General features: G+C 40.7%; 1 pseudogene; it reads left to right on the top strand.

Annotated features, from left to right (window-relative positions):
* The first annotated feature begins 3748 nt into the window (after positions 1-3748).
* On the top strand, positions 3749-3866 carry LOC124614199 (annotated as a pseudogene).
* Positions 3867-9827: the final 5961 nt, after the last annotated feature.

Consider the following 9827-nt stretch of genomic DNA (forward strand, 5'->3'; position numbering starts at 1 on the left):
TCTTGATATACAGAAGCGAATACAGTAGCTGCTGTCAGTGACCTATTGATCGCTAAGGGAAATTGGGAATGGTGTAACACGGCTCTAAACGCACTGCTCAGTGCATTAAAGAAGCATGCAATAACTGTTGACCTGGAAAAGTCCTTTTCTGGCAAGAGTGAAGTTGATGCTGAGAATAAGAATACATATATAAAGTATAAACAGCTCTAAAAAAAGACAAAAAAATTAAAGCAAAAAATCTAAAAGAAGATCAAGACATAATTCTATTTAACAATCTAAGTTCACCTACCAAATTTAAAGAAGGAGGTTCACATAGTACCTGCCGAAGACATAGCACCAAACCCAGAGAAATTAGAAGCTACTGCACAGTTTCTGATACCTTGAGCCAGGGTTCCTTGGATTTATCAACTTCTACAAGAAATTCGTAAGGAGTGGCCCATTAGGAGTACCAAAAGACACCATTGATAAATGTTGAGGTTGCAGAAAAGGAATTCGAAACATTGACATATTGTCACATCGGGACCTGTTGATCGACTTTTCCTTGCAAACTGACAGCTCACAATCAGGAGTGAAGGTCGTGATCTTCCATAACAGTGAGGAGAATGGAGTGACCACTGCAAAGACAACAGCTTTTGTTAGTAGAGTGCGACAAAAAACGGGAAGAACTATTTGTTGGGGGAACCTGAGGCTTTATGAGTTATTTGGGGATTCAAAAAATTCTGATACGTCCTCTTTAGGTAGAATCACGAGTATATACCAACTTCTCCTCACAGCTGAATCAACCCATGGCAGACTAATAAGATGCAAGATGGGTACTCTGCTTGTAAGGGTCTGACTTCTCCATTCAGCCGGCACGGTAGCTCAGCGTGTTCGGTCAGAGAGCTGGTTGGCCTCTGTAATAAAAAAAAAATGAGTGGAAGGATCAACAAACGAACTTGAAAGGATGTCATGTGATGTCCGCAACGACCAAACACAACGATCACCAACGAACCAAAAACCGGCACGGTACCTCAGCGTGTTCGGTCAGAGGGTTAGCTACTCTCTGTAATAAAAGAACAGAGTGAACGGATCAACGAAGTACCTAAACGGGTGTCATCGGACGTCCGCTCCAAACAAATTCCACGAACAATATAGAACAACAAAATGAGATCAACCAAAAAAAAAAAAGTAGCTGACTGGTGAGCGCGACAGAATGTCAATTCTAAGGGCACGGGTTCGATTCCCGGCTAGGTCGGAGATTTTCTCCGCTCAGGGACTGGGTGTTGTGTTGTCTCAATCATCATCATTTCATCCCCATCGATGCGCAAGTCCCACAGCACTATGGAAATACGTCTGGCTGCAACTGGTTTAATGGGACCATTACCTGTAAGGACATCAGTACATCTTGGTTGTAATGGAGCTATCATCTAAATATTTTCAGGCCATTCTGCAAGGCTATCGCACTCATTGTACCCAAGGTACTATGCAAGGTTTTCTTGTCACAAGTTGGACGTGTGGACAGAATTATATCTGACAGTAGACCACGGTTCAGATCAGGAAGATGGAGGGCCACAGAAAGGAACCCACGCACATACTGGCATACCATTCGAGTTCTAACTCTTCTGAATGGATCATGACAGAATTTGTAAATTTTTGTTGTATATACTACAGCAAGCAGCATGGAATGTGGGCCATTCTGTTCAGAGACTTTAAGGATGTGCTAAATGAGATGCAACATGTCTCTACCTTGTTGCTACTGTTAAGTTGGAATAAATCGAAGGTCTCCTGATAAGATTCAAGAGGTGGTTGACTTCCTGCCACAGATGATCATCAAGCAGATTCTGTACAGTATATGCTAGACTGGAAGGAGGAGGAAGTAGAAGGCAAACAAAGAGGCCCAAACGAGGCAGTACTATGAAGAACACATGTTTCTGGTCAAGTCTTTCTCTCTGTCCAGTAAACGGAAAAATCATGTCGCAAGTTCTTTTTTGTCTATTACAGACATTTGCGTAGACACAGATTTGCACTTGAAAATTCATATGACCTGTAACCGTAAAATTCAGAAAGTCAGTCAGTGTACATCACACATGCCACATCAAACATTTCATAGAATAGGTAGGCCACATCGTTGCAGCAAAAGTGAAAAAAGATGGAGTAAGTTACTGTGTACTGGGAGTAGGTTACCATCCAGTATAATCAATAAAATCTATACAAGAAGGAGAGTTATTTGTCCTATTGTAATGTGTATTCCATGTAACATGTGTGCTTTGTCAGTATCTTCTGTTGAGTCTGCCAAATTTCACATGTTAGATCACAAGGATACCACCAAACAGACTCCAGGTTATCCCTCTGTAGGTTTTTACCCTGTCACAAACGCTCAACTTGCTTCCACAGACAACGTAGCTATTAAGTATACTGATAGAGTCTAGTACATACATTAGTCACGGTATGATGTAATAAATACGCAAACATTAGTAGTTACAAGAAATCTGATGATTTGTTAATAATGTACAATGTTTGACACGCCTAAAATTATGTGGTTAACTTTCGATTTCTTTGTTTTGTGTCTAGTCAGTTTCACTATAAATTCCAGCACACCTAAGGGTGAAAATGCCTAAACTTTCATTATAGATGTGAGCCGCTCCAGTCTCGTTTCTGGTCTGGATTATGTCTAGGTTTATAGACTTCTTGCCTTTGTTCCGTAATGGCACTAAGTAAAAACGGTCAGCTATCTTGTAATTCTTCTCCTTCGGACTAGTTACTCCGTTCCAAAGTTTCGTATTATATCAAATTGCATCTCCTGGTAGATGCAACCAACTAAATGACGAAAATCTTTCTTCAATTAGCCGTCCATATATTTCCGTCTTACGTACGTATATCTTCTTCCTTATATAGGCGTATCGTATTTCACAAGACAAGATCTCATCTTCTTCTGTACAGTTCCTTGGTAATAATGGAATAACGTAAATCTCATTGTTTTTATAACTTCTCAACGATTGTTCGTGGTTGACATTCCACGGCCATAGCACTTCTTTGGGCTGCACGTTCTGAGAGTAGGTGAACCCCCTCCCACCCTCCAGCACGTGGTGCCGTCCTGTTCGTCATTCTGTCCACCCGACAAGCTGCGCCCATGAAACCCTCGACATCTGACATAACAGCGCATCATGTTTTTCTTAGTTATTAAATACAATGGTGACTCAACTTCACGATCACCTTTCATCGTCGAGAAGCACATGCGAGTGACTTGCCACTTCCCCTGAAATGTTCTCAGTCTCAGTCTACGATTCACAAATATCAATAAGCTTCAGTCAGTTGATCTTGTCCAACGAATGGACAAGGAATCAATGTAAATGTCAGGCACAGTAAGTTTTCAAAATACGCTGCTTAACGTAATATTAACTCAGACCTGTGGGTCGGGATTTGGTTTGTTTTTATTTGTGGGATCATCAGTCCTTGTTGTGAAGATGACAACATCTCAAAGGATGTGCATTCTACACAAAATCCATCAGTAAACATAAGGTTAGGGTGGTCTTATTTGATTTCAATCTGATGGAGTGAGTGTGGTACTAATAATCAGTCAACTCTCTAAAGATAGCAGTGTGTTTTGAAGCTTGATAATCCGGATTGTCCTTCAGGCAGGCCAGAGGTTGTAACAAACTAGACAAGGCATTGGAGACAAAATTTGGCTAGTGGTTGGCTCACTGCCTAGCTTAAGAGGATCTCCCACTGTCTAAATTTTAAATATATGGGCTATTCAGAAAGTAGGTGGGGCAACAGCCTTGCCGCAGTGGATACACCGGTTCCCATGAGATCACCGAAGTTAAGCGCTGTCGGGCGTGGTCGGCACTTGGGTGGGTGACCATCAAGGCCACCATGCGCTGTTGCCATTTTTCGAGGTGCACTCAGCCTCGAGATGCCAATTGAGGGGCTACTCGACCGAATAGTAGCGGCTTCGGTCAAGAATACCATCATAACGACCGGGAGGGCGGTGTGCTGACTCCATGCCCCTCCTATCCGTATCCTCCACTGAGGATGACACGGCGGTCGGATGGTCCCGGTAGGCCACTCGTGGCCTGAAGACGGAGTGTTTTTTTTTTACTCAGAAAGTAGGTTCCACTGTGGAAATCAAAAATGTTTTATTTGCATTAGTTAGCTACACCTTAGGGCTACTTCTGTACATAGGCGCTGCTTTGACTTACACATTTGTCGTAGCGTTGTTCCAACTTTCCAACACCCTCATCACAGAAGTCAGCCTCATGTGCTCTCCGCTCGTCTACAGCTCGTTGTCACCAAGATGTTGTCTCCATAGTCAGCAGTTCATGTGAACAGAGATGAAACTAAGGACAAGCCATCTACGGATTATGTTGTGGGTGATCAAACACTTCCTTTCGAATATGCTGCAGGAGGATCTTTATTGCCCCTGCCGAGTGGGGCCGAGAGTTATCACGAAGAACGACACGAATGACATTTACGTTATGTGGGCTGCATAATATCAAGCGAAATCTCTCACCAGGCCATCATACATGGCGGAGACATTTTCTAGGAATCTTTACGTACCCACTGTGCACTCAGAATTGAAAATAGCTACGTGCCGCGATCGATAGGCATACTAGCGACACTACCCAAAACATCTGTGCAAAACTTCATGGGATTTTCACAGTGGTTTCCACCGATCGGAACATACTTTCCAAATAGTCCTCCTAGAACGGTGGTTGGGGAAGGGGAGGGGAGGATGTTATGAAATGTGGCAGTCAATTCTGCATGCAATTTTCGTCAAAATTAGAGTCTGCTTTTGTAATTCACAGACTTACAGCAGGATAAATCGTGCGAATAAACAGCACATTAGATTTGAAATGGCGAGCTGGGGACACAACTGCCAAACGTGTTTGGCGTAGGCGGGAGAAACCGCTATTGGCGTTATAGTGTGCGACGTCAAGAGCGCAGTAAACGTATTTTGGGAGTAGGGGGGATGTTCTTGTTGAGATTGACGTCTGAAGAAGACGCACTATTTTCGCGCGATTTTTCAATTGAAGGGAATTCTCGTGATTGGGCATCCGCGCTTCTTAATTTTGCAAATTTGGGAACTAGCGCGGTGTCGGCGGGAAGGAATCAGGAGGGCATAAGTGAGCGCCACGAGACAAGGCGGTAGGCGTTTGGTTGCAGAGGTGTCCGCTTCACCTTGCGGTTTGCTAGAAGAAGTGTCTGGATAGAATCCGAGGACGATAGCTACAGAGTACGAATTGACTTGACGTTGCATCGCGGTTTGGCAATATCTTCTGGTTGTGCCAAGGTGCTGATGAATTCTTCTACTGCACTGTACAGCTGGCGCGGCACCGCCATACTCACGGCGAGCAATGGCATGGCAACTCAGTTCGATTTCGAATTCCACGTCTCTAGTTCATCGCATATGTATCAATGTGTGGTCTTCTGGAGATAGTCACCTACTTCCAGTTAGTGTTTCAAGGAGGAATTTTCTGGGCCGTGTAGAGTGAAATTAACGTTGTACTTTATTTGCGCGCAAATTCTCATGTCGGCATGTAGTGAATACTTAGATGCCCTAGTAACACTGCTATCCACTTAAACGTACACCTGAGTTTGGAGACAGAACTGTTAAAAGTTTTTAGAGCTGAGCATTGGTATGCGCTGTCTGCGATATGAGAATCGCTGACCAGAGAGCAGTGTTGACTGCAGTACGAACTGTGTAACTGTAGCAGTTAGTTGTTGCTAGTCGCTTGTCTGAGGTGGTCTGCGCTTGTCTGCAGTCTGCTCTGGTCGTGAATCGGGAGATGGAGTATTGTTGTATAAGGTAAAGAAGCAGCGTCGCGCAGATCTAGTGATGTTTTTGAACTGTCATACAAATGTTTTTTAAAAATGTCCTAAAAAAAAAAAAATATGTTAAGTAAGAGCAGATATATTCGCCGTTTTTATTGAGGTAAGAATTTTTGCTTTTTATTCAGAATGATCTTACAGGGCCACGACGCAGCACTGCCGTCGTCCAAATTTTACCAGGTTACTGAATTTATTTTTTTATTATGAGGCTTAGGAATTTTCCTGTTTCGTGCTTACATTAAATGAGAAAAGAATTTTGTGGGTACATTAAATGGGAACCAGTTTTGTTCTGAAGTCACGCAAAAATAAGAGAATCGCTATCCTTAATAATAATTATTTTTAATGTCAATTAAAAAAAATTGTGGGGAGGTTACACTTGGCGGCATCCAGCCAGGATCGTATTTCTTTGTGAATCTCTGAGAAGTAGTCATATATCTGCTCTTATTTACTTAAATGTAGTTTGCATCTGGCGCAACGCATTTACTAATTTGTCAAGCTTTCTTTCACAGATCATCGGCAATTTATTGCTCTTTGTTGTAATTGTGTTTGTTCCATTTTTTGCTTCGTCTTTGTTTCATTTTTGTGCTTAATTTAGATTTGTGTCAAAATGCCGCGAAAAACTGTTAACAGTACATCGTGATGAGCAATGAGTGAAATAGTCGACTCGAATAATTTGACCGATAATACTTGCGACGTCCAGTGTAATAATGATGATCCCCTAATTACAGACAATCAGTGCGAACCGACCACTAGTAATGATTTTAATGCTAATGATGAACAAACAAATTCAGTTATGTCTTCTGTTAATTTAACGACAATTGATGCCGCGGCACGTTCCATTACAATGAACGCTGCCCAGTTTGACACACCCGGTTTGCAAAATTTACGTAACGAACAGACAAATTTTTCTAACGAATATGAACAGTGTAATCAGAATACGTCAGATTTATTTGATTCCGGTATAGTGACTAACAGTGCACATCCAATTGGAGAAGCTTTTCAAGAATCAGAAAATGACCGAATGGTTACACAAAACGTGACAATTGCAGGTACGCCATTAAACAGCACAGAGAATAGAGTAGGCAATATTGGCATGGATCAAGTTATGGCATTATTGCTACAACTTCATGAATCAAACAAACAAAATAATGAAAATCTCAAACAACAACTTAGCGAAAATTTCAAACAACAACTTAATGAAAATTCCAAACGACAGAATGAAAGACAAGACAACAATCACAAACAACTTAATGAAAATTTCAAACAGTTGAATGAAAAACAAGACAACCTTAATGAAAATTTCAAACAGTTGAATGAAAAACACGACCACCTAAATTAACAGAACAAACAACTTAGTGAACAGATTGCAGCCGTTGCCACGGAATGTCATGATACTAAAGAACAATTACGTGAAGAAATTAAGGCTTGTGCTAGTAAAAGTAGTGAAGAAGTTAGATCTGTTGCACAAGAATTAAGTAATACACAAGCAGCCACAACAGAATCACTTAGACACGAAATTAGTGCAGTCACTAAACAATGCTCTGAAAACGCAACACAGTTATGCGAAGAGTTTAAATTGATGTCAGCAGAACTTCCGCGTACACTGGATGCAAAAGTAGACGCGAAATTTGACCAACAGAACAGCCAAATTGACGAACGTTTTAATCACCACCTACAAAACAGTGAAACGCGTTACCGTAAATTTATACAGGAACAGAATAAAGTAAAGCGACAAGTCATGGAAACAATTACTGCACAGAGACAGGAAGATAAGCGTAAATTGTTTACGAAAGCAAAAACATACGTAGACAACAATATTGCTACAGTATCAGACGAAATTAATACTATCAAACGGTTGAACACCGAATGACATGATAAAATCTCTGATCTTAAAACAAAAACAGACACACACACGGTAGACTTTCAGACAGTGACTGACAGACTTGAACAATTAGAACTAATACAGAATCCCGATGCCATCAAAGCAGACATTAAAAAATTGAACGAAACCACACGTAAAATACAAAAACAAATTAATGCTTGTGATAATAAAAACGATGACCAGGTAAAAATACTGACTGAAAAATGTGATGAATTGGCCAGTCGTATTGATGTTATCGAAAGTAATAATGATACCAAATCAGACGATACTTCACCAGTTTCGCTTAATCAAACAGCCGAATTTCAAAATTTACAGCAGACGATCAGTGAGACAGGTTCGTCCAATAATACATTACGTAGAAAATTGTCATCTTTACAGCAAGAAGTGACAGAGATGAAAAATGTTTCAGCCTTTAACACATCACAGCATACGCCACTTTGCGAACATTTGTCAGACTCACACAGCCAGTATAATTTAGGTAATTTACAGAGAGTACGTGAGTTAGATTCCGAACAGTCACAGTCAAACAGATTCTCACACAACCCTGAACCTGTTCAGACGTACAGAGACGATGATTTTGATTACAAGCATTTTCTATCTGTGAGAAAATTCAAAGTGTTTAAAAATGACAGAACACAGATTCACCCATTGGATTGGATACAACAATTTGCTCTTGAATTTTCACCAGCATTGCCTATAACACAGAAACTGAAATTTATTTGCAGCGCGTAATTGACCTCAGGGGATTCATTACACTTCGATGAATATGTGCCGTAGCGTGTACAGGGCCCCGAGCCGTAGTAGTGCTATTTCATCTTTAGTTTTCTGCAGTGCTGCCTTCTCTTTTACTATCCTTTATATCTATCAAAACAGCTCTTCAGCCATCGATCTATCTATGATTAAGAATGTGTAAAGAAAACCTAATATGACAAATTTTACCGAAAGTGACAGTTCTCTTTAGACACTCCAGAAATGACAACTACCGCCGTAATTTTAATAACAGATGAAATTGTAATCATCAGTATGTACAACATTTTCAGCAATTGTCAAAATTATCAGCAACCGCATTTTGGTAACAATAGAGATTTTTCTCACCGCAACAGCAACAAAACCAGCCGGTTAGCATACCTAACCAACAATATAATGTGCAAGGTCAACCAAGCTTGAATGTTTCGCCGCCTACACAACAAATAGTAACGCACAGCAGCAAGGGAATCAGTACGTACAGAAAACACACCATTTCAATTCCTATCGCAATGCACCGTATAGAAATGACTATCATGACAGACGTAAAAGTAATGAGCACAATTCTCAGCGTACGTTTAATAACAGTCGGTCTTCCCAGCAGCAAAATAATCGGCAACAACAAATTATCATGAATGAACCAGACAGTAGATATCTTCCCGAACGTAACACGTCAGGAAGAAATAACAGAACAGTACAAATAGTGGAAATGCCACAGCATCCTCCCGAAAATAATAGCACGTCAGATAGAATTTGACCAGATACAGTACAGGTTGCATCTTTCAGCAACGTAAGCACTACTTTTGACACGCAGAATCTTGTTCACTAAAATGTTATTACTTTTGACGACATCCGATACACACTTTTGCATTTAAAGACAGAACCATAACGTACGTAGACGACATTCTTATTGCAGTAGCTAACTGGTCTGAACACAATCCGATTCTTGAACAATTGTTGCAAACTTTTCGTGCACAAGGACTCACAGTTAATCTCAGTAAATCGCACTTTGGCAAAACTTCTATAAAATTTCTTGGACATGTAATTTCAGCAGAAGGCATTGCGCCTCACCCGAAAAAACTTCAAGCTTTACGTGACATTACTGTTCCTACGACGAAGAAACAACTACGCAGCTTTTTGGGTTTAATTAACTTTTTTCGTAAATTTATTCATTACTCTGCTTTAGACACCCCTAGATTATGTCAATTGACGGGTAAAAACACGATTTGGTCCTGGGATAGGCAAGCACATTCTGAATTTATGAACCTGAAACAAGCTTTGTTGAATGCACCACTTTTATCACATCCAGATCTTACTAGAAATTTTACCATTGCCACCGACAGTTCTAACACCGCTTTAGGCGTACACATTTTTCAGGAAATTGAAGAAGATG

This window comes from Schistocerca americana, chromosome 4 (assembly GCF_021461395.2).
Source record: "Schistocerca americana isolate TAMUIC-IGC-003095 chromosome 4, iqSchAmer2.1, whole genome shotgun sequence".
NCBI lineage: Eukaryota > Metazoa > Arthropoda > Insecta > Orthoptera > Acrididae > Schistocerca > Schistocerca americana.